The 26,071-nt window shown below is 38.7% G+C and overlaps 1 long non-coding RNA gene across 1 annotated transcript; it reads right to left on the bottom strand.

Annotated features, from left to right (window-relative positions):
• Positions 1 to 930: 930 nt before the first annotated feature.
• On the bottom strand, positions 931 to 24,792 carry LOC309648507. Its single transcript, XR_014256690.1, has 2 exons — positions 9,329 to 24,792; positions 931 to 9,261 (listed from the first exon to the last, which is right to left on the bottom strand). It is a non-coding gene; the product is annotated as an uncharacterized lncRNA (long non-coding RNA).
• Positions 24,793 to 26,071: the final 1,279 nt, after the last annotated feature.

Here is a 26,071-nt window from a genome sequence, read left to right as displayed (position 1 = left end):
CTGCTGGGCTAAATGGCTTACTTGGGGCCATTGCCCAGAACTTCACCCTTAAGGGTCTGGGGGTTTGAGTTTCTGATCACTACATCTTTCTTAGGCCAGAGTCATTGCACTTGTTCGTTTACCATCATAATTGGGCAAGGGAATGCCACAAGTCCCCAAATAGATCACCTGGTTGCCAAGCAGATTTCCTTCTCCATTCCTTGTGTAAGTACAGCCTAACGTCCCCCTGATAATTAGGGTCAATCACCCTGCAAAGATGGTGACTGCTCTTCTTATCTGCTGGTCCCTTGGCACAGGTGTCTGAAGTGACCAGGGGACAATCACAGCTAGTGATTAAATGGGGATGTAGTTCATTGCACTAACCTTCCTCCTTTAAGTTTCCCTCCAGAATAAAGACTCTCTCTGTGTCTTCCGGTGGGAGTGTCCTTCCTTGGGAACCAAGATCTTCAAAACTCCAGAGCTTAGGATCACATTGTTCAAGAAGCACAAATTCTCCAATGGGTGACTGGGGATCATGGTAAGTAAGACTGCTCCTACTCTACGTCTTGGGTCTCTGGACCCGTGTATCTTTCATGTTGGGTACACAGCTTTGTGTCAAAAAGTCTTTGAGCCAAAGTGTCTACTGCATCCTGTAGGATGGCTCCTCTTCCTCATAAACCATTGCCCTTAAGTTATCACATCATCAGTGCCTTCAGCAGGCTTGCTCCTGCCTTCTATCTGGTAGCTTCCAGATGATACACTACGATACAACCAGAGAGTCCCAGGGTCATGAGCCCATTACCACCTCTCTTTTGTTACAAAATTGGCCCCCTGGTCAGATGAGCTGTTATGTGGATTCCATCCAGAGCTCAAACCCTCTGCATGCTCTCAAGTAGTGATGTGGCTGAGGCTCTGTGGGCAGCAAAGGCAAATCCATACCCAAGATACATGTTTATTTCTGTCAGAAGGAATCGCCAGACTTTCCAGGACAGAAGTAGGCTAATGTGGTCAACTTGCTACTATCCATCTGGTTGGTTTCCTTAGGGGGTGGTGTTATATCTGGGTCAGTGTTTGTTTCTATTGCTGTTGGTCAGGTTGAAGTTTGGCAGTGGCAGTAGCTTTGGTAAGTGGAAACCCGTCCATAACCTCCATCCCTGCCATTGTGCCTATGCTGTTCATATGGCACCTTGCACAGCACTGGAGTGGCTGATGAGACGCTGGCTGATGCCAGCTGGCCATACATTTTGTCTGCTTGACTTTAGTGTACCTTCTATGGTGGAAGCTCTCTAGCAAACATTAAAGTGGTATGAAGGTCTTCATATTCTCTCCCACATGTTAATACACATGCCTCTACCCAAAACCTCTTATCCCTGATCTTCTAAGTTTTTTTTTTTTTAAATATTTATTTATTTTCTTTATTTTTTTGGCTGTGTCTGGTCTTCGTTGCAACACATGGGCTTCTCTCTAGTTGCAGCATGCAGGCTTTCTCTCTCTAGTTGAGGCGCGTGAGCTTAGTTGCCCCATGGCATGTGGGATCTTAGTTCCCTGACCAGGGATGGAAACCACGTCCCCTGCATTGGAATTTATCACTGGACCATCAGGGAAGTCCCATTCTTCTAAGTGTTTTAAAATGTAAATTTTATTATTATTCAGGTATGGTGAGGCCAGCAGATCAGATGACTGCCATTGAAAAGATAGTTTGTTACCCACAGTTCCAAGAGAAGGGGGTGTGCCACACCATGCAGGGCTACACGGGGAAGCACCAAAGTCAGTCAGGAGGCAGAAGGTGAGGGGAAAGTGTGGGTGAGAATCTTTATCATGGTTTCCATAGGAAGCAAATTGTGAGGCAGGGTAAGCAGGTGAAGCAGGTTTGCGATTGGCTAGTTTGAATAATTTTAGCAAACTCCAGGGTGTAGGGGCTGCCGGTACCCTGTTTGGTACCTGGCCCTGGGGTGATTAGGGCAGGGGAATATTGGCCTCAGAGAGTAAGAGACCTGTGAGAGGCCCAATAAAGGAGGGGTTTGGGGGTAGGTTTTGGATTGGTTGATTTGCATATGAAAAGCGTGCTCTAAGGGCAATTGTTTGCTCTTTCTAGGAATTAGCCAGCCCTGGGAAGGGCAGTCTCTCCAGGTCAGCAAGAGCAAAGCTCTCATCTCATGATGTAAAAGCAACATAAAGTACAGAAAATTTTAAAAATATGTATACTAATACACTAATGGTTCTCGTTCTGGACCCCTGACCATTTAGCCTGGCTATTTGCCACTGCCCGTGAGTCCATATATATTCTGATCTTTGCCCAGATAAAGTAGTTGACCAGGTGCACTGCCTAAACTCTGCCCATTGAGAGGATTTCCCCTCACCACTGTCTTTCAAAGTCACTTCTGACTCTTTCAAAGTCACTATTCCTACTCCTGAGTAGGGCTATAGTGCAGCTGCTGTCCATTTTCATCTTTAATCCACATACTGAGCTGAACCATCTGTGAAGCAAGCCTGGGCTTTTTCTTCCTCTGTCAGATGGCCATAAGGGATACCTTAAAGTCACAGGGTCAGCTCAGAAGAGTACAAGGGTAGTGAATGATGTGGAGGTCAGAGCTACCCACTCATGCAACTTGCTTGTGTCCTCTGGCCCTGCTATGCCTGATTCTGGATTAGCCACTTCCACACTCCAGAGATTATAGCTGGGCCCCCCTGACATTGTGATATGGTGGTATAGGACAGAGCCCTATCACTTGGGGGCCCACGGTCAGGCACATCATCTTTATCAGGGCCCAGTAGTTACACTGTGAAGTGTTTTCTCTGCTGCAGATGGTAAAACCGTGATCCAAAACCCCCAAGGATCTACATTGTGATTCTTCCTTTGGGATTTACCATAAACTCCACCTAGCATCATTTCCCTTCACTGATAACTTAAACTTTAGGGTCTGCCAGATTATAGGGCCCATGCAACAGAGCTGATTGCATCACAGGCTAGACTTGTTGCAGAGCCCTTTTCTCTTCTGGATGCCATTCAAAGCTAGCAGATTTTTATGTTACTTGGTATATCGGCAAGAGCAGTATTTCCAGATGTGGAAAATGCAAAGATTCTAGAACAAGGCATCGTGCTTCATTCTTTACAGTGGGAGGCAAAATTTATCTTTTATAATGGAAGGGATGTCCTGTTGTGCCCTTTACTGCTCAACTCCTAAAAATGTTGCTAATGTAGAAGGGCACTGAGTCTTTGAAGGAGTTTTTCTCCCACTCTTTGGAACACATGTGTCTTATCAAAGCCTCCAAAGCCCTGTTGGATATGATTAGCATGATACCATTGATATAGGAGCTCAATGGGAGGTTCTGTGACATCTCCTGGTTAAGACCACTTTGACTATATTATGACCAAGGGAGGGAGTGTTAAAGGAGGAGTCAGGAAAACCTGTAAATGTACCATTATTCTTCCCAGAATTACTTCTGATCCTTTTCCTAACTGTGATAGAAAAGAATACATTCACTAAATCAAAGGCTGTAACCATGTTCTTGAGGTCATATTAATCTACTCTAGTGAAGTTACTATATCTGATAAGAAGGCTGCATTTTGGGCAACTGCTTGGTTGAGTTTGAGGAGTCCCATGGTCGTTTTCCAGGATCCATCTGATTTTGTGCAGGGGCTACAGTAGTGAATTAGATAGAGATGTGATGAGAACAACTGCCCTCGCATCTCTTAGATCTTTAAAAGGAGCAGAACTTTCTGTCTCCCTGGGATACAATATTATTATTTTCTATCTTGATTTGTTGGGGCGGGGTGATTACGGAGACTTCCACTTGGATGCTGGTCCCCATTAGGACAGTTCTTACTCCACAGGCAAGGACTCAGTGTGTCAATTTCCCAGAATATCTATACTGACATCCCATCCAGTTGAGTCACTGTGAGGCAGACTTTGGCCAGAACTCCACTGATCACACGTTTCCCCTATATCTCCATCTACCAGCAGACTGTGATAACTCTTTGGGTCTCTGGGTATCAATGCCAACTCAAATCCTATGTCCAACGGTCTTCAAAATATTTGGATGTTTCCCTTTCCACAGGGTACAGTGCAATTCTCTCTGGGGAAGGACTCAGGGAACTATTATTGTGTATACCTGCCATGGTGTTGCAGGATCCCTCCCTGTGGGGGCATGGCTTTCTCTTCATTCAGTGGATTCCAGGTCTAAAAAGTGGACAAGGAATCATGGCTTTTTATTGGGGCAACTGCCCTCAATCTCTTTATTATCCACCTTTTTTTTTTTTTTTTTTTGATGGTACAATGAGTAGTATCCTTGTTGGCTGCTCTTCTATTTTGCCACTGTGTTCTATTAACCATCTTGATAACTCTCTGCAGATCAGTGGCCCTCTGACCTTGCTTCTTACTACAGTGATTACATCCTCTTGGCTTCTGACAATTAAGTACCACATAATGATTCTTCCCCTATGGTTTCAGTGTTTTTTCCGTTGTCCCCATTGCCCAGGTCTGTAACAGTTTCCTCTACCACCAGCTGTGGTCTACAGAGGGGTGTTGTCGAACTTCAGAATGATCCTGTGCTCCTTTCACCAGTGTATTCTGTAGGCTTTTGTGAATTCTCTAAACTTTCCCATGGAATATAATCATCTGGGTTTTTGGCCTTACAGAATATTTCCATCCTGGCATGCCTACTTCTGAGATCCTTTAAATTCCTTCTTCTGCTATCTGCTGTGGCAATTCTGGCATTTAGTGTGGGTCTTTGTCTCTTCCACGCTCCTAGGAGACATCTTAGTAGCACATCTCTCCATCTCCTTGCCAAGGTTTTAAATCTTGTACTCTCAAAGAGTGCTCCCAAATTGACAAACTGTCTAATTCAACCTCTGGTTTTGGTTCCCTTGCTCAAGCACTATCAGTGTCCAAGCTTGTATGTAATCTTCTGGCTCCAGCAGATACATGCTGGATAGGTCTTGTAGTGCCTTTAAGGTACAACAAGTTTCCTCTTATCAGACCCAACATGACCCCATCTGGCTTTTGTTGTAATTTACTCTTAGTGTATGAGTAGGGGAAGGAGAGGTCAATGTTGAAGGCCATGTATCTCCTGATCTGGCAGAGGACTTTGCATTGCCTGCAAGCAAGAGGAGGAATTACCTCTTGATAGGGAGAGGTGGGGCATTCCTGTAGGTGCAGAGGGTTCTGGGGAATCTGGAGATTTATGATTTTCCAAGGCATTCTTCTGATGTCTCCATCCCAGTGTCTGGGTTTAATTTTTTCTCAGCTGGGGCCTCAGCTTGGCATAGCAGACCTGCCAGATTGGGAATTGGGAGCCTAACCTTCTAGGGAGCTCAGCCCCTCTAATGACTCCATCCAAGGCCTGGTCCTCAGCCCCTCTATCCACCTGCTGCAAGATATAAGGGCCTTGTGTATGTTTCCAAAGAGGCCCACTGGCTTCACAGTAACTTTCGAATGGTGATGGATTGCTCTTATCTTTTCACTATCTTTTTCCAAAGGACAATCCAGTTTAACTGGATTCCATCATCCTTTCAGTTATTTCCCTCGTATTTTTCAACTAACAAATACATCGCACCAGCAAATGTACTCCCTTATGTAACTATATCATCTCCATCAGCACCTATGAAAGTTTTATCAATTGGCCCAACACCTACCAGGAGTGATGGGGTCTTTATTGCCAGTGGAGTGGAGACTGAGTGATCCAGCTTCAAACCCCCACCTCAGCACGTGTTTCTTCTTGGACCTCCTGTTTCTGGTTGTCACAGGTTGGGTTTTCTGAGGATCAGACACTGAGATGGAGTTTAGTGTGCCTGATGTTTATACAAGTGTGCATTTGGTTTCAACACCTGTAGAAGGAAGGGAGGGGAAGCATGATGAAGCAGCGGGAAAAGTCAGGCTGCAGCCAGGCAGAATGGCAACCCATGGGGAGCTTCAGAGCTCCAAGAGCCCTTATGAGTTGAACTGGGATGGCCAGGCTTTCCTACCCCTGTGGTCATCAGTCACTGAGTGTGGGATGCCTGGGAAGGGGCATGACCTTGGGTGAGGCAATTCCAGAAGCAGCTGACAGATGAAAGTCATCTGCTGACTACACTCCCAGCCTCTAGGGCACAAATACTTCATTGACGGGAGAGCTGGACACATCACAGTGTCCTCCAGAATAAAGGTTTTGGTTGCTTTTATTGGTATGATTGTTTCTCTCTCCCAGACCTTCAGACAATACCAAGTACATAGCAGGCACTCAGTAATGAATATTGTTAAATAAATGGAACTAGGCAGAATGTTTCTGGAGCATGCTTTATGGAAACTGGCTCTGTGTTGAGTAATAGTTGGGGCTCACTGAATTGTGGTTGATTGAACAGCGAATTCAGGGGCTGCCAAGTCAGGCAGCCCTGGGCCTACTATCTGGCTTGTCCCTTCTCAGCAATGTGGCCATAGCAGGCCCACAGGGATGCAGGTCAGCATCTGGGGTGGCCAGGATTAGAACATCGGGGTGGGGGTGATCAGGAGAGAGACATCTGCATGCACTGGAGCAGGCATCCCACAGCACCCACACTTGGGCCACAGAAACAGGAGACATCTCTGTTCCCTACAAACAAAAGTTGACCGTTCTGCAGTAGAAGCTGGTCAAGAAGCAGATCACACAGAGATAGGACTCCAACATTTAAATAACCTATTAAATGGCTTTCATTGTCAATAATCTGATTTGCACTCAGGCAAGACAAGTTGGATGCTTTTGAATGGCCTCAAATATGTCAATATGTAACAAGAAGATAAGGAAGAGAATTAGGTTCAGCACTCAGGCTTTTGCTTTACACCTTTCAATTTTCTTGGCTAGATTGCTAAATAGTTTTATATGGAACCAGAAATTGCTGTCTAATGCTAATTTGAGAACGATACAATCAGTGCTGAGGTAAATGATATAGAGAATTGATACTGGAATAAATTGGGATGTGTCCCTTTAAATAATGATATTGACAAAAGTTTGGCACAAAGGGCAGGGGTCTTCGTTAAGCAATAATGCTATTCCTGAGAGAGGAGCCTGGATGTAGAGAGACAGGCCTCTGGAGTCAGAGGCAGGCTAGCACCCTGGCTCCTCCACTTGCCAGCCCCGTGACCTTGGCAAGATACTGTACTTCTCTCAGCCTTCGCTTCTGTGAGATGAGTAATAAATGTCACAGGGTTGTTATGAGGATAACTTGATATATAGCCTGTAAAACACTTAGCACAGTACTTGGCACAGAACAACCAATAAATGTGAGCTGTTATTATTTATTATAATTGCTCAGCTCTTACCTGAAGGGCTGAACATTGGCCTCCAGGGAAGGTGGAGTTGGGGGCAATCCTGGTGGGGTAAGTCACATCTGTAAGTGTTTCTAGCTCATTGCATGGAAAGCCTACCTCCACTGGGTCCTCTGGGATAGGTAAATCCAGGCATCATGGTGCTCACCTTGTTGAGGGAGGATTATGGTTTCAATCCCAGGAAATCTCATAAAAAGCTCTTTGAAGATTTGGGGAACCTCATGTACCTATTGACTTTCCTTAACCCCACAGGCTGCTCCCTGCCTCTCAGTCTCAAACCACACCATTGGCCAGATCTTCTCCAAGGCTGGCAACCCTTCTGATACAGCTCCAAGTCTTGGATATTACACAGCAAACTCAGGTGGTAAAGCATCTTGCATTTAGATGCTCTGAGAATGGAAAGCCCTACACCTGGCTTAACGGTAGAAGAACCTTCTCACCTCCAAATCTTGCAAAGCACTTTGGGCACCATATTCTATTTTTGTGCTATCATCATTTGGCTACTTTATTTTCTGATTAGTCTGTGAGCTCCCTAATGGTTGATGTGGTATTTTTCTCATCTTTCATTGACAAGCATCCATTGGGCTACTATATTAGGCCATGACAGGAAATTGGGCTTGATGGGGTTTCACCTTGCTCCATTGTTTCTTCTTTCCATGCGGTTGGATGGGTGTCTTAAGGCTGAAAGATGACTGTTTGGTGTGGCTCCTGTTAAATATTGGTGCTTTCTGAACTCTGAGATGATGGAGGTATTTCAAGAAAGAGATGGCCTTGGGAATGGGCTTTTTAGAAGATACTGCAATGCTCTGCAGAGAAGATTCTAGCCCTAAATAACATTAAAACTGCTACAGGCGTCACTCCTGAGTGTAGACAAATTCTGCAGAGGAGCTGTGTTCCCTGAGAAACGCTGAGATTTTTAGTTACTCTTGGTTTTAGGTTACTTATTTCAGTAGCAGGAGTCACCCTTGGCTGCCGGAGCAGAGCACTACATGTCTTATTATTGGCATTACTGTTGTTTTTTAAGAACATGGCAATGTACACATGGAACTCAGTTTTCCTTTGGATGAGAAAAAAGTAAGATATCAATATGGCCTAGAGGTAATAATAGGGCCTTCATGAGCATCATGACCCGAGCCAGCTGACCATAGTTTGCTCAGCCTGCCTGCCACAGCCCTCCATTCCTGGTTCCAGCATCTCTGCCCTGGCTCATCCTGGGTCTACGTCTATGTGGCTCTGGCTTTTCTCACCCTTCACATTCCTGCTTAAATCTTGCTACTTAGTGCCTTCAGGTTACTTCTTCCCACAGATATCACAGAGAGTATAGCTGAAGACACATAGCCCATAGAAATGAAGGGAGGGTCTTGGTGACTGTAGTAAATACTCATTAAACACGGGCTAAATAAGGGGGAGAAGTTCTGCAGTACTTTGTGGTCCAGTCTTTTGACCATCTCTACTTCCTGTGCAATATAAGAAATTGAGGTGGGCCAGTTGCTAGTGGTCACTGGAACCAAAGACCTTCTGATCCAGGAAATTGATTTCATTCATTCATCTTTAGTTGAACTGGAGCCAAGCGGTGGCTTGTAATAGTCATTTTAACATGTTGAAATACTATTTCTAAAATAGTCATTCAACACAACCCGTCTGGAAGTTTTCTGGAGAACAGATATTTTTGGAATCCTTTTGACAGCTAGGCCAGCACAATTGTGTAGAGAAAGACTAATGAGTAGTCAATTTGTCTCTTAGCCCCCTTTTTGCTAATAAGCTTTATTGAGTACCTACTGAATGCTTGTGTGATTTTGTAGTGGACAAGCCCTGTTGACTACGATACCCATAAGGAGGCTCTAGGTGTGAAAGGCCGTCCCGTGTGAAGAGATATCTGTTAGTCTATGACTAGAGCCCTCTCGACAGCCATGCTAGCCAAAGGGAATTCAGGGGCAAACACAGATCCAAGTAGCGATTGATGTACATGAGGTTTTCAAAAGTGCTTGTTTTTTAAAAGTACCTCCTGACTCCATTTTTTCTCTATGAGTAAACTGGGGTTTTCAAAAGTGCTTTTTTTTTAAAAGTACCTCCTGACTCCATTTTTTCTCTATGAGTAAACTGGGGTTTTCCAAAGTGGGCCTCGTGGTCTTTGATTATTATGGGAGCAACAACATTGCCTCCAGCAGCTTCCAATTGAGTTGCAAGCCTGGCAGGGAGATGGCTTTCCCCCATAAGGAACAAAACCCTGGCTGGGGAGCTCTGGGACTGTGCCTCTGAGGCTGTATGGGTACAAGGACCCAGCACTCAGATCTGCACTTGTGCCCCTGTGAAGCCAGAGAGCTGTAGGCCATGGCCAGAGCTGGACACCACCCAACACTAACTAAATCCATCCTTCTGCTTGGGGCAGAATAAGTGTGTTTCTGAATAAGCTCTCAAAACTGTGAGCGATGAAACGCCCCACCCTGAGGGGGATGAGGAAGGTGGGGACCGCTGAGCGCAGCTGACTGATGTCATGTTCACCTCATAAATGGTGAGGGAGCAGGTGGGCAGCAGCAGATGCATGTGCTGCCTCTGATCTCAAGAAAAGTAGTCTCATCAGGAGGGGAGAAGGTCAGCGAGGTTTCCCAGGCAGAGACCCTGTGAGGCCTGATAAGAAAGGGAGCAATTTTAAAAATCAATGGAATATTTACTAGGATCTGAGCGTAGTCCTCAATCTATTGCAAAGGATGCTTTCCAGGTATCGATAAATAAAAGACACTTGCCCTTCCATGCAGGTCTCCTAGAAACTGGAGAAAGGTGCAAGGCAGAAAAAAGCCCTCTCCACATCAGAACCATCTATGATAGACGGCATCTCCCCCTGACATTTTCATTAGCAGGAAATTCATGTTCCTATTTCTGTCTGTTGTAATGGCCATTCTTAGCCATTGTGTGGTAGCAGCTAATGGACAGGAATGGGTAAAAAATTCTTTAATTAATGCAAAATTGAAGCATTTTCTTTATACACTTCGAGAAGTCAACTAATTCACAGCAATTCTTGGCACTAGAGTGGAGGTAAAATAATTATACACAATTTTCTAGTGATTAAAAGATTGTAAAATAATTTTAGTTACATCTTAAAATTATTTATCTTGTAAATGAAAAAGAGTGAAGAGGATGGGAATGATGTTGTGAGGTTCAGAGCAGATCCTGCCGAAACTTCCTCCTGGGCAGCTGCCTGTACCCTGGCATCCAGGCTCTGGGTTTTGGGTCTGGACCCTGTCTCTTACTTGGGCTGACTGGGGCTTTGCTGCCACCCAGTTGTGGTCATACCTCTCTCACATCCTCTTTGGTTCTCCTTTTGCATGCTTTTTTTTTTTTTTTTTTACCTATGAGTGTCACTATTTTATTCAGTTCCTGTGTGATTATTCAGGCTTGGCTGGAAGGGAAACTGGCCCAGTTTCCCTTCCTCTGCATGGAGACCCCTGTACTCCCCCACTCCGAGTTTCTAAACCCTCAGTGGGCATCCTTGGGCACTGCCATGAACCATGACCCTTCTCGTAGAGCCTGCCATCAGGACGCTACAGGATTTTCTTTTCGAAGCAATGCTTTTAAGAGAGTAGCTTTTTAAATTTTTATAGTTGCCCTGCAAGAGAGATTTTTGTTTTGTTTTGTTTTTTTAAATCAGAAGTCAGGTATCAGAGAGGCCAAGTAGATTGCTGAAGGGAGTACAGCCAACGGGCCGAGCTGAGTGCTTGACAGTCCACGGGACTCAGCGCTCTTTCTGCCGCCCCAGGCCTCTGCACCAGTGCGCAGACATTCCAGCCCCTTTCTCCCCCTGATAACACACTCACAGAGACACCTGAGAGAAAGCAAGGGCGAACAGGAAGCAGATGAGCCAGGCAGACAAATCCTAGAGCTGGTATCTTGGTTTTCTGTGCTCGGGAGAGAAACTGTAGACAGCTGTCATGTTGTCCCTGGGCAGTGGAGCTCAGCCCACTCACACTGCCCCGTAGTGTCCTGGCGGCAGGCCCCACAAAGAAGGGTCATGCTTCATGGCAGTGTCCAAGGATACCCACCGAGGATTTAGCAACTCGGAGTGGGGGAGTGCAGGGGTCTCCATGCAGAGGAAGGCCCTCTCTGCCCAGCTCATCCTGTTAGGTGTGGGTGCCTCTCTTTACACCTCATGCTTTTTAAGAAATCTTGCTAAAATCCTAGAGCAGAAAGTTCTGGGGCTGAAAGATGTGCTATCAGCGCAAGCCTAGTGACTGAAATGACCTCATTTTATAGTGAATTGTGAACTTTGTTTATTGTAGGTGTTCATTATAACCTGAAAAAGATGGCATATACTTATATATATATATATACAAACTGTGTATAACATTGAATCAGGTAGACTAATTTACAAGTGATTTCAAGTATTTTTAAGGGTCATTTTGATAATGTGACTTTTTCATGTTCCAATTGCAGGGCCCGTATTTCTAATAGGAATAATCCTATTCTTATTAGAATAGAAAGTCATAACTATGGCTTCCATTGATTGTGCCCCTGCTGACACTTTGATAAACACTTGAAATCTTATAGAATCCCTACAACTACCCTTCAAGGTAGATAATATTCTCATATTCTGAGATGTAGAATTTGATGATTATAGAGCTAGGTATGCATTTTGGAGCCTGAGTGAGCCGGTTGGAATGGGAACTGGATCACTTCCTGGCTGTCAGAATGCAGACAGCTTACTTAAATTCTCTGAGCTCAGTTTATGGTAACCATAGTTACAAGTGATTCCTGGAGGTCTGCGGTGTGTCCAAACTCCTCCCCCTCTGACAGCTCACCCTTGGCAAGCTCCTCCTTCTTCCACTGACTTGCCTTTGTACCTTGACCATACTTGTGTGTGTCTATTTCTAGAAATTAGGCAGTTCCATTGATCTATGTGTCTATCCCTTTACCCAAAACACATTGTCTTGATTACCTATATAGTAAGTTTTAAAATCAGATAATGTTGGCAAACATGCATAAGTATTTATTGAAATCATCGTTGATTGCTTTTATCATCATTTAAAAATTTTCAACATACAGATACTTACAAATGTTAGATTTATATCTATTTCATTTTTGGAGCTTTCATAATTGATACTGGTTTTAAAATTTTGGTTTCCAGTTATTCATTATTTGTATCTAGAAGTAAGATTAATATTTTTGTGTTGATTCTTTATCCTGTGACCTTGTTAATCTCACTTACTAGTTCTGGAAAGCTTTTTTGTAGATTTCTTGGGATTTTCTAAGTAGACAATCAAGTTTTCTGTGAATAAGGACAATTTTGTTTCTTCCTTTCCAATGTGTATGCCTTTTATTTCTTTTTCTTGTCTTATGACACTGCCTAAGACATCCAGTAAGATGTTAGATAGGATTGCTGGAGGTAAACATTCTTACCTTGTTCCCTGTCTTGGGGGAAGCATTCAGTCTCTCACCATTAAGTATGATGTCAGCTGTAGGTTTTTTGTACCTGTCCTCTATACAATCTTATTAGGTTGAGGAATTTCCATTCTATTTCTAATTTGCTGAGAGTTTAAAAAAATATATAAATGGGTGTTGAATTCTGTCAAAACTTCCTCTACATAGATTTATTTGTTTATGTTTTTTTCCTTCTTTAGCCTGTTAATAAGGTATATTACATTAATTGATTTTCAAACATTGAACCAGCTCTACATTCCCAGGATAAATCCCACTTGATCATGGTATTTTATTATTTTTATATATTTCTGCATTTAATTTACTAATATTATATTGAAGACTTTTACATCTAGGGTCATGACGGATATTGATCTGTAGTTTTTTTCCCTTTGTCATATTGCTTTGGTCTGCTTTTGGTATCAGGGCAGTGATAACCTAGCTGGAAAGAGTTCTCCCTATTTTCAGGAAGAGATTGTGTAGAATTGGTGTTGTTTCTTCTTTAAATATTTGTTAGAACTTAGTGAGATCATCTGAGCCTGTAGTTTTCTTTTTCAGAAGTTTTTCTTTTTAAAGTATCAATTCAAGGTCTTTAATAATTATAAGACTATTCAGGTTATCTGTTTCTTCTTGGATAAATTTTGGTTGTTCATGGTTTTCAAGGAATTCGTTCATTTAGCCTAGGTTGTTGAATTTATGTGCATAAAGTTTTCCCAGAGTATTCCCTTATGAGCCTTTTAATACCTGTCTGGAGCTTCCCTCTTGTCATTTCTGCTGTCTGTAATGTATGTTGTCTGTCTTTTTTTTTCCTGGCTGAAGATTTATCTTTCCTTTTAATTTGTTTTTCAAAGAATCAACTTTTGTTTTGTTGCTTTTTCTCTATTGATTTTTAATTTTCTTTTCTCTTTATTATTTCCTTCCTTCTGTTTGCTTGGGGTTTATTTTGCCCTTTTTCTAGCGTCTTATGTAGTAGCTTAGGTTGCTGATTTGACATCTTTCTTCCTTCTAATGTAAACTTTGAATCTCATAAATTTTCCGAAGCACTGATTTCAGTGCCTACCACAAATTTTATATGCTGTCTTTATCTTTCTTTCAATTCAAAATATTTTCTAAATTTGTCCTTGATCCATATAATTTTTAATAGAATTTTTAGAGTGGTTTTATGTTTATAGAAAAATTGAAAGGAAAATACAGAGACTTCCCAAATCTTCTCCCTCCCCTCCCATAATTTCCCCTATTATTAATATCTTGCATTGGGGTTACAATTGTTGAACCAATTGACATATTGTTATTAATTAAAGTCCATAGTTTATAACGGGGTTCATTTTGTATTGTACAGTTTTTGCCAAGTACATAAAGTTATGTACAACCATTACATTACACAAAAGATCCCCTGTGCTTCACCTATTAATCCTTACACAATCTCACCCCCTCAACCCCTGACAACCGCTGATCTTTTTACTGTCTCTGTAGTTTTATCTTTTCCAACATGTCATATAGTTGGAATCACACAATATGTACTCTTTTCAGACTGGCTTCTTTCTCTTAGAAATATGCATTTAAGATTCATCTACATTCTTTCATGGCTTGAGAGCTCATTTCTTTGAATCACTGAATAATATTTCATTGTATGTACGTGCCACTGTTCGTTTATCCATTCATGTATTGAACAACATCTTGGTTCCTTCCAATTTTTGTCAATTATGACTGTTATAAACATTTGTGTGCAGGTTTTCACGTGAAGTGTGGACATAAATTTTCAACTCATTGGGTAAATATCTAGGAGCACAATTGCTGAATCTTATTATAAGTCTATGGTTAAGTCTGTAAGAAACTTCCAAATTGTCTTCCAAAGTGGCTGTACCATTTTGAATTTCCACCAGCAATGAATCAAAGTTTCTCCACATCCTCACCAGCAGCTGGTGTTGTCAGTGGATTGGATTTTAGCTATTTTAATAGGTGTGGAGTGGTATCTCATTGTTTTAATTTGTAATTCACTAATAACTAATAACACATGATGTTGAATACCTCCTATGCTATCTGCCATCTGTATATCTCCTTTGGTCAGGTATCTGTTCAGATTTTTTGTTCACTTTTTAATTGGGTTGTTCAATTTTTGTTGTAGAGTTATAAGAGTTCTTCGTGTATTTTGGATAAAAGTTCTTTATCACATATGTGTTTGCAAATATTTTTTCTCAGTCTGTGGATGGTCTTTTTATTCCCTTAACAGTGTCTTTCACAGAGAAGTTATTTTAATTTTAGTTAAGTCCAACTTACCAATCTTTTCTTCCAGGGATCATGCTTTTGATACATTTAAAATTCATTGCCAAACCCCAGGTCACTTACATTTTCTCCTATGTTATCTCCTAAAAGTTTCATAGCTTTTCATTTTACATGTAGGTCTATGATCCATTTTGAATTAATTCTTGGGAAGGCATAACGTCAGTGTCTAGATTAATTTTTTTTTCACGTGGCTGTCCAGTAGTTACAGAAAAATTTGTTGAAAAGATTATCTTTTCTCCATGTGATTGTGTTCACTCTTTTATGAAAGATCAGCTGACTGTATTTGTATGGGCCTACTTCTGTTCTGTTGATCTATTGTTTATTCTTTTGTCAATACCACATTGTTTTGATTGCTGTAGCTTTATAGTAAGACTGGAAGGTGGGTAGTGTCAGTCCTTTGACTTTGTTCTTCTTCTTAAATATAGTATTGACTACTTAAGGGTCTTTCGCCTTTCCATATAAACTTTGAAATTAGTTGGAAAGCACAGAATAACTTGCTGGGATTTTGATTTAGCTTTCATTGAATCTGTAGATCAAGTTGGGAATAATCACTATGTTAACAATATTGAGTCTTCCTATTTATAAGCATGGAATATCTTTCCATTTTTCACATTTTCTTTGATTTCTTTCATCAGAGTTTGGTAGTTTCCCTCATATAGATCTTGTACACATTTTATACTTAGGTACTTCATTTTGGAGGGCACTAATGTAAATGGTGTTGTGTTTTTAATTTCAAATTCCACTTGTTCATTGCTGGTATATAGGAAACGAATTTCTTCCCTTATTGGTTTAGCTAGGATTTCCAGCACAATGTTAACAGTAATGAGAGGGATCCTTGCCTTATTCCTAATCACAGGGGGAATGTATCTAGTTTCTCACCATTAACTATGATATTAGCTGTGGGGGTTTTGTAGATATCCTTTATCAAGTTGAGAAAAATCCTCTCTATTCCTGGTTTTCTGAGAGTTTTTTAATCATAAATAGATGTTGAAGTTTCTCAAATGCTTTTTATGGATCTACTTGTGTGATTATATGATTTTCTTCTTTAGCCTGTTGATATGTTTGATTATGAATATGATTTATTCCAGTCCTGCAAACCTGGAATAAGTCCTCTTGGTAATGGTGTATAATTCTTTTTATACATTGTTGGGTTGGATTTTCTAATGTTTTGTTGAGGATTTTTGCATCTGTATTCATGAGAGATATTAATCTGTAGTTTACCCTTCTTGTTGTGTCTTTCTCTGGTTCTGGTATGAGGTAATGCTGGCCTCAGAGAAGGCTTTAAGAATTGTTCCCTTTGCTTCTGCTTTCTGGAACAGGTTCTAGAGAATTAGTATGTCTTTCAAGAAATTGATCCATTTCATTTAAGTTATCAACGTTGTGGGTATATGATTATTTATAAAAATTCTTTTTTATTCTTTTAATGTCTTTGGTTCAGTATCTTTTCTCTTTTTTTCTTGGTTAGCCTGGCTAGGGGTTTTTCAATTTTATTGATATTCTCAAAGAAACTGCTTTTGGTTTCACTGATTTTCTGTTGTTTTCCTGATTTCTATATCACTTAATTATTTTATGAGTTCTGTTATTTCTTTTCTTCTGCTTACTATGGATTTAAGTTGCCATTTATTTTCTAGTTTCCTATGGTGAAAGCTTAGATTATTGATCTTATATATCTCTTCTTTTCCAATATATGCATTCAATGTTATAAATCACAGCTTTACTCCATTCCACAATTTTTAATAGATTACATTTTCATTTTCTTTTAGTTCAAAATATTTAAAAATTTCCCCTGAGACTTCTTTCTTTGACCCATGTGTTATTTAGAAGTGTGTTTAATCTTCAAATATTTGGGGATTTCCAGCTCTCTTTCTGGTATTCATTTCTAGTTTTTTCCATTGTGGTCTGAGAGCATCCTTTGCATGCTGTCTATTTCTTCAAATTTGTTAAAATATGTTTTATATCTTAGAATGTGTTCTATCATGGTGAATGTTCCATGTGGGCTTGAGAAGAATGTGTATTCTACCATTGTTGGATGAATAGTCTATAAAAGTCAATTAGATCCAGCTGATTGATGGTGCTGTGTATTCAGCCATATCCTCACTGACTTTTTGCCTGCTGAATCTGTCAGTTATTGGTAGAGGGGTGTCAAAGTTTCCAAGTATAATAATGGATTTATCTATTTCTCTTGAAGTTCTGTTAGATTTTGTCTCACATGTTTTGATGCTCTGTTGTTAGGCATATGAACATTAAGAATGGTTATGTCTTCTTGGAGAATTGACCCCTTATCATTATGTAATGCCTCTATTTATTACTGATGCTATTCCTTGCTCTAAAGTCATACTTGTCTAAAATTAATACAGCTACTCCAACTTTTTTTGATCAGTGTTAGTATGGTATATCTTCATCCACCCCTTTACTTTTATTCTAGCTGTGCTTTTATATATAAAATGGGTTTCTTATAAACAACATATACTTGGGTCTTGATTGTTTTTATCCACCATGATAGTCTCTGTCTTTTTGTTGGTGTATTTAGACCATTCACATTTAAAGTGATTATTGATATAACTGGATTACCATAATTGTTAACTTTTAAAAAATTCATTGTATTTGTACTTTGTTTTTTCCCTGTCTTCTACTCTTTCATTCTGGCTTCTCTGGTGTTCACAGACCATTTAATATAATTCTATTTTTTTCCTCTTTTAGCATATCAATTATACCTTCTCTTAAAATTTTTTAAGGTGGTTGTCCTAGGGTTTGCAGTATGCTTTTACAACTAATCCAAGGCCACTTTCAAATAACACTCTAATGCTTCACTGGTAGTGCAAGTGTCTTACAAGAGAGTATTTCCAATTCCTCCCTCCCTTTCCTTATAATATTACTGTCATTAATTTCTCTTATCCAAACTATGCTCACTGAATTCATTGTTGTTATTATTATTTTGAACAAGGTATTATCTATTAGATCAAGTAAGAATAAGAAAAATAAAAGATTTTACTTTATCTTCATTTATTTCTTCTCTAATTGATTTCTTCCTTTTTAAATGTAGATCTAAATTTCTAAACTATATCATTTTTCTTCTCTCTGAAGAACATTTTTTCACATTTCTTGCAAGGCAGGTCTGCTGGTGACAAATTCCCTCAATTCTTGTTTGTCAGAGAAAGTATCTCTCTGTTACTTTTGAAGGATAATTTCATTGGATATAGAATCTAAGTTGGTGGTTATTTTCTTTCAACTCTAAATGTTTAACTTCACACTCTTTTTGCTTGCATCATTTCTGAAAAGAAGTCTGATGTAAGCCTTATCTTTTTTCCTCTGTAGGTAAGCATTTTTCAAGATTTTCTCTTTGTCATTGATTTTTTTGCAGTTTGAATATGTTATTCCTTGGTGTAGTTTTGGTATTTATCTTACTTGGTGTTATTTGAACCCCCTGGATCTGCAATTTGGTGTCTGTCATTAATTTTGGAAAATCCTCAGCCATTATTAGTTCAAATATTTTCTTTTCTCTCTCTTTTTCTTCTGGTATCCCCATTACATTTATGTTACTTTTTTCCTGTAATTGTCCCACAGTTCTTGAATATCCCATTTCGTATTTTTCATTATTTCCTTCTCTTTGCATTTCAATTATGGAAGTTTCTATTAGTATATCTTCAAGCTTATTGTTCTTTGCTTGGTTGTGTTTAGTGATAAGCCCATCAAAGACATTTTCAATTTGTTACCCTGTTTTTTGTTTCCTAGCATTTCCTTTTGATTTTTTTCTTAATTTCTATCTCTGTGTTTACATTATCCATCTGTTATTTCACGTTGTCCATTTTTTCCATCGAAGTCTTTAGCATATTAATCATAGTTATTTTAAATTCTCTGATAAATCCAAAATTTCTGCCAAATCTAAATCTGGTTCTGCTGCTTGCTTTGTCTTTTTAGACTGTGTGTTTTTTGTTTTTTGTTGTTTTTTCTTTTTGGAATGATTGTAAATTTTTATTGAAAGCTGAGCATGATGGTTTGGGCAAAAGTAATTGATATAGTATGGTCAGAGAACATACTTTGTATGATTTCAATTAAAATAATTTTTTTGACCCAGGATATGGTCTATGTTGGTGATTGTTACATGTAAACTTGCAAAGAATATGCATTCTGCTGTTATTGTGGCAAGTGTTCTATAAGTGTTAATTAGATCCAGTGGGTTGATGGTGTTCAGTTCTTCTGTCTCTTTGATGATTTTCTGTTTGTTGTATCTTTAACTGGGAAGGATATGTTGAAGGATTCAACTATAATTGTGCATTAGTCTATTTCTCCTTTCAGTTCTATCATTTTTTGCTTCATGTATTTTGAAGCTATATAGTTAGGTACATACATATTTAAAATTGTAATGGCTTATTAGTAAACAGACCTTTCTACCATTCGTACTGTCCCTTTTTTATTTCTGATAACTTTTCTTGCTTTTATTATTATTTTTTTACTTTGTATGATATTTATATAAGCATTCCAGGTTTCCTTTTTTTTAAAAATAAATTTATTTATTTATTTATTTATTTTTGGCTGTGTTGGGTCTTTGTTTCTGTGCGAGGGCTTTCTCTAGTTGCGGCAAGTGGGGGCCACTCTTCATCACAGTGGGCGGGACTTTCACTGTTGTGGCCTCTCTTGTTGCGGGACACAGGCTCCAGACGCGCAGGCTCAGTAGTTGTGGCTCACGGGCCTAGTTGCTCCACGGCATGTGGGATCTTCCCAGACCAGGGCTCGAACCCGTGTCCCCTGCATTGGCAGGCAGATTCTCAACCACTGTGCCACCAGGGAGGCCCTCCAGGTTTCTTTTGATTAGTGTTTACATGGTACATTATTTTCTGTTCTTTTACTTTAATCTTCCAATGTCAATACATTTACAGTGTTTTTTTTGTTGATACCAGATAGTTGGGTCTTTTAAAAATTCATTTTGACAACCTCTGTCTCCTAATTGGTGTCTTTAAAACATTTCTATCTAATGTAATTTATTGGTAGGTTTGGATGTATGCCCACCATTTTTTGTTTGTTTCCTAAGTTTTTGAAAAGTTTATATACACATGTACATGCATATATATTTGTGTGTGTATTATTTTTATTGTGGTAAAATACACAGCAAAAATTTTTTTAACCATTTTAAGTGTACAATTTAGTGGTATTGAGTACATTCACAGTGTTGTATAACCATCACCGTTATCCATTTCCATTACTTTTTCACCACCCGGAAGAAATTCTGTACCCATTAAATAATAACACCCCATTTCTCCCTATTCCCAGCCCCAGTAACCATTAGTGTACTTTTTGTCTCTATGAATTTACCTATTATAAGTATGTCATATAAGTGAAGTGATACAGTATTCCTTATTTTGAGTCTGGCTTATTTTACATAGCATAATATATTTAAGGTTCAACCATATTGTAGCATGTATCAGAATTCCATTCCTTTTTAACACTGAATAATATTCCATTATATATAGAGAATACATTTTTTAAAAGTTATTTTATTTATTTATTTATTTATGGCTGTGTTGGGTCTTCATTTCTGTGCGAGGGCTTTCTCTAGTTGTGGCAAGCGGGGGCCACTCTTCATCGTGGGGCGCGGGCTTCTCACTATCGTGGCCTCTCTTGTTGCGGAGCACAGGCTCCAGACGTGCAGGCTCAGTAATTGTGGCTCACGGGCCCAGTTGCTCCGCGGCATGTGGGATCTTCCCAGACCAGGGCTCGAACCCGCGTCCCCTGCATTGGCAGGCAGATTCTCAACCACTGCGCCACCAGGGAAGCCCTAAAATACATTTTTAAAATTCATTATTCTGTTGCTGAACATTTGACTTGTTTCCACATTTTGGTTATTATGAATAATGCTGCTGTGAAACTTGGTGCACAAGTGCCTGTTTGAGTCCCTGCTTTCAGTTCTCTTGGGTACATACCTAGAAGTGGAATTTTTGGATCATATGGTAATTCTATGTTTAACTTTGAGGAAATGCCAAACTGTTTTCCACTGAGGCTGCACTAATTTACATCCCAGCCACAATGCAGAAGGTTTCCAGTTTCTCCACCTCCTTGCCAATGCTTTTTACTTTCTGTGTTCTGATGAATGTGAAGTGATATCTCACTGTAGGTTTGATTTGCTTTTCATAATAACTAATGATATTGATCATCTTTTCATGTGCTTATTGTTCATTTGTATACCTTCTTTGGAGAAGTATCTATTCAAGTCCTTTGCCCATTATTAAACTGAGTTGTTTGTTTATGTTGATGTTGAGCTGTAGGAGTTCTTTATATATTCTAGATATTACTCTTATCAGATATATGATTTGAAAATATTTTCTCCCATTCTGTGGGTTGTCTTTACAATCACTAAATAATACTCTTTGACACATAAAAGTGTTTAATTCTGATGAAGCCCAAGTCATCTTTTTTCTTTTCTGGCCTATATATTTGACGTCATATCTAAGAAATCATTGCCAAATGCAATGTCATTTTTTCTTCCAACAAGTTGTATAATTTTGGCTTTTATGTTTAAGTCTTTATTTTCAGTCAATTTAACATTTGAATTTCATTTTTTTGGCATGTGGATATCCAGTTTTCCCAACACCATTTGTTGGAAAGACTGTCCTTTCCCCCACTGAGTAGTCTTTGTACCCTTGTCACAAATCCTTTGATCTTATACATAAGGGTTCATTTCTGGGGTCTTTATTCCATTCCATTGGTCAGTATGTCTGTCCTTATGCCAGTACCACACTGCATTGATTACTGCACCTTTGTATTAAGTTTTGTAATCAGGAAGTGTGAGTTCTCTCTGTTCTACTTTTTCAAGATTATTTTGACTATTTGGGGGTCCTCTGAGATTCCAAATTAATTTTAAGATGAGTGTTTCTACTTCTGCAAAAAGCACCATTGGGATTTTGAGGGGGATTACATGAACTCTCTAGATGTTTTTGGGTGTATTTTTATCTTAATGATATTAAGTCTTCTAATTCATGAACACAAGATTTCTTTCCACTTATTTATGTCTTCTTTAATTTCCCTCAGAAATGTTTTGTTGTTTTCCGTATATAACTCTTTTGCCTCTTTGTTTACATTTATTTCTAAGTACAGTTGACCCTTGAACAATGTGGTGGTTAGTGCACCAACCTTCCACACAGTATAAAAATCCATGTATAACTTTATAACTGGCCCTCCATAACCAAAGTTCCATATCCACGGATTTGACCAACCATAGATCATGTAGCACTGTTGTAGAATTTACTGAAAAAAATCCATATGTATGTGAACTCACACAGTTCAACCCTGTGTTGTTCAAGGGTCAACTGTATTTTATTTTTCTGATGCTATTGTAAATAAAATATCTCAATTTCCTTTTTGGATTGTTCATTATTAATATATAGAAATAGAACTGACTTGGGGGTTTGATTTGTATTTTGCAACTTTGCTAAATTTATTTATTAAGTCTAACATTTATTTGTGGAATATTTAGGGTTTTCTATGTGTAATATTATGTCATTTGTGAACACAGATAACTTTACTTCTTCTTTTCCAATTTGAATGCCTTTTATTTATTTTTCTTGCTTAAATGCTCTGGCTAAGATTTCCAATACAGTGTTGAATAGAAATAGTGAAAGCTTGCATCCTTATCTTGTTTCTAATTATAGGGGAAAAGTTTTCAGCCTTTCACCATGATAATTGTGGGTTTTTCATATATGGTCTATATCATACTGAGGAAGTTTTCATCTATTACTAGTTTGTTAAATTTTTTATCATGAAAGTATTTTGAATTTTGTTGAATGCTCTTTCTGCATCAATTGATATGATCATGTGTATTATTTTCTTTTATTTCTATTTACATGGTGTATTACACTGATTGGTTTATGTATGTCAAAACATCCTTGCATTCCAGGAATAAATCCCACGTAGTCATCATGTATATTCCTTTTAACATGCTACTAAATTCCATTTGATAGTATTTTGTTGAAGAATTTTGTGTCAATATTCTTAAGGGAAATTGGTCTGTAGCTTTCTCTTCTTGTAGCATCTTTGTCTAGCTTTACTATAGGAGTAATGCTGGCCTCATAGAATGAGATAGCAAGAGGTCCTTCCTCCGCAAGTTTTTGGAAGAGCATGAAAAGAATTGGTGTTTCCTAAGTTTTTTTCATTCTTCTCTTTCCCCTTCCCTGCCTTCCTTTGGATATTTGAATATGTGTTTTTATTTCACTTTACTTTTTTCTTACACTTAAAAAATTGAAATGAAATTTATATAACAAAATTAACATTTTGCTATAGTAATCAAAACAGAGTGTTACTAGCATCAGGACAGACTTGGACAAGTGGAATAACATTGAGAGTCCAGAAATAAACCCATATTTTAATGGCCAATTGTTTTCAACAAAATTGCCAAGATTATTTAGTGGCGAGAAGAATGGTCTCTTGAACTAATGGTGCTGGGACAACTGGATAGCCACATAGAATGAAGTTGAATCTGTAGCTCATGCCATATACAAAAGTTAATTCAAAATTGATCAATGACCTAAATATATGAACTAAAACCATAAAACTCTTAGAATTAAACATAGAGGTAAATCTTCATGACCTCAGATTTGGCAAAGGATTCTTAGATATGACACCAAAAGCATGAGCAACAAAAGAAAAAAATAGATACATTGTGTATCAAGGTGTGTTGTAAGGGATAATTATGTTACTTAAATTTTTTTTTTTCTTTTTAACCATCAGTCAGATGTGGCCATAAAATAACACTGCAGAAAGACATACAAAAGTAAAAGGGTTTTATTATATTCACAGGTCCTAGGAGAGGGAGAAATGGCATGCCACTCAGGGGCCATATGGGAGGAGCCCCCTAGGCTCAACCAAGAAGCTGGGGAATCAAGAGAGAGAGTGTGAGGACCTATGGGTAAGTGTCTTTATTGGGGTCAGGATGAAGTATACAAGCAGAAGACATGAGGGTATTCCACTAGTGTGTTCAAATGTTACTAGGTTGCAGTCAGGGGAGGGTAAGAAGGGGAACTTGTGGCAGGGGCTAGCTTTATCACACTGGGGCATCTGGTTTCCTGGATGAGTGCTTATAGCCTGATGGTGGGAATATTGAAACATCAGGAAAATATGAAGTTTAAAAATTACAATATAGAAAGGCATTATCAAGAAAGTGAAAAATCAACTTACAGAAGGGAAAATATTTGCAAATCATATACCTTGGTCTAGCAAGTGTCTAGTATACAGAATATATAATAAATTCATACAACTTAACAACAAAAAGACAAATAACATAACTATTTAGTTTTGATTGTGTGTATTTTACAGTTTTATTTAGTGATTGCTCTAAGGATTTAAATTCTCATTGTTTAATTATAAAACTAAATAACATTTTGTTACTTGAGGTGGAATATGGAAGCTTTAACCTTCCGTCATTTATATTGTTTTCATATGTATTACATTTACATACATTAGAAATGCCATCAGACAATATTATATATTCTTCTTTCAACTTATGTATATTATAAGGAACTTAAGAGGAGAAAAATAGCTTATTATATTTATTCAGGTATTTACCATTTCTATTATTGCTCCTTTATTTATGATGTTCCAAATTTTCCCTGATGTCATTTCCCTTCTTCCTGAAATGCTTGTTTTAGCATTTCTCTTAGTTCAGTTTGGTCCCTGTAACTCTCTTAGGTTTCCTTAATCTGAGAATGTTTTTATTTTGCTTTTACTTTATGCCTGAAGGATTATTTTCACTGGATAGAATTGTAGGTTGAGAGTCATCTTTTTCAGTCCCTTAAAAATATTAAAACATTGTGCCACTTTCCTCTGCTCTCTCTCTCTCTCTCTCTATATATATATATATTTGAACTCTGCAGTCCTTCAAATAAGTATTTCTCTATAAAATATATATATATATTCTTTGTTGGGTGCCTTCAACATTTTTTTCTTTGCCTTAATTTTTTAACAGTTTAATGATGTATCTGGGCAAGGATTCCTTTGAATTTATTCTTTTGGGTTTCATGAGTTTCTTGAATCTGTAAATTTATGTGTTTCATCAAATTCGGGAAGTTTTCAGCTATCTATCTATCTATCATCTATCATCTATTGTAGTGCCTTCTTCTTCTTATTCTTGTGGAACTTTAATAATATGAATATTAGACCATTGGTATTTTGCCACTGTCCCTCTGTCTCTATTTTTTTCAATTATTTTTCTCTCTGTTGTTCACACTGGTTAATTTTTATTGATCTGCTTTTGAGTTCAGTGAATCTTTCCTCTCTCATCTCCAGGCTAGTAAGCTAGTACAATGAATTGGATTTTTTGTTTTTGTATTCTTCTAGCTGTAAAAATTTCATTTTATTCTTTTATATATCTTCTATTTCTGTGCTGAGACTTCATAGCTTTCTGTTCATTTCAAGAGTGTTTCTCATTATTTCATGGAGCATAGTTATAATAGCTGCTTTAAAATCTTTGTTTGATAGTTCCAACACTATGCCACCTCAGGTTTGGTGTACGTTGTTTTTTTACCTTGAGTAATAGAGAAATTTTCCTGATTCTTCATATTCAAGTAATTTTGGAATGTATCTTGGGCATTTTAAATATTATTCTAGACTCCAACTCTTGTTTAAATCTTTTGAAGAATGGTTATTTTTGTTCTGGTTTATTTTGTTTCAGAAGGCAATCAAGCCAGTTATCTTCAGACTGAAAGCCCATAGTTTGTGGGTTCTGGTTCCAACTTAAATTCTGTTTTTAAAGCTCTTATAAGCCTATTCAGATCTGCTCTCCATATGTGTCCAGTCTGGGACCTGGGAAGTAATCTATTCTGTAGTGTAGTTCTCAAAGCCTTTGGTATGTTGCTTAAGGTCAGATCCATGCATATGCAGCTTGGGTGCAAGCCCAGAAGTTCATATTCAACTTCATAGGATCACATTCTTGAGCTCTCTTCTCTCCACAATCTCCTCAACACTTTCTTGCTCCCAGGGACTTCCTCTCCTGGTCTTCTGACTAGTTTCCTTGCTCTGCTGTTCACTTCTTGCACCTGCATCTACCTCAAGGGTCCAGTGGCAAGGTGATAGAGAGGAAAAAAGAATGTGGATTCTCCTCATGCTTTTGGGACCACAGTTCCATTGGTCAGAGA

The sequence above is a fragment of the Balaenoptera physalus genome, assembly GCF_965194825.1.
Source record: "Balaenoptera physalus genome assembly, chromosome: 19".
Lineage (NCBI taxonomy): Eukaryota > Metazoa > Chordata > Mammalia > Artiodactyla > Balaenopteridae > Balaenoptera > Balaenoptera physalus.
This window is presented reverse-complemented; position numbering and strand designations above follow the sequence as displayed.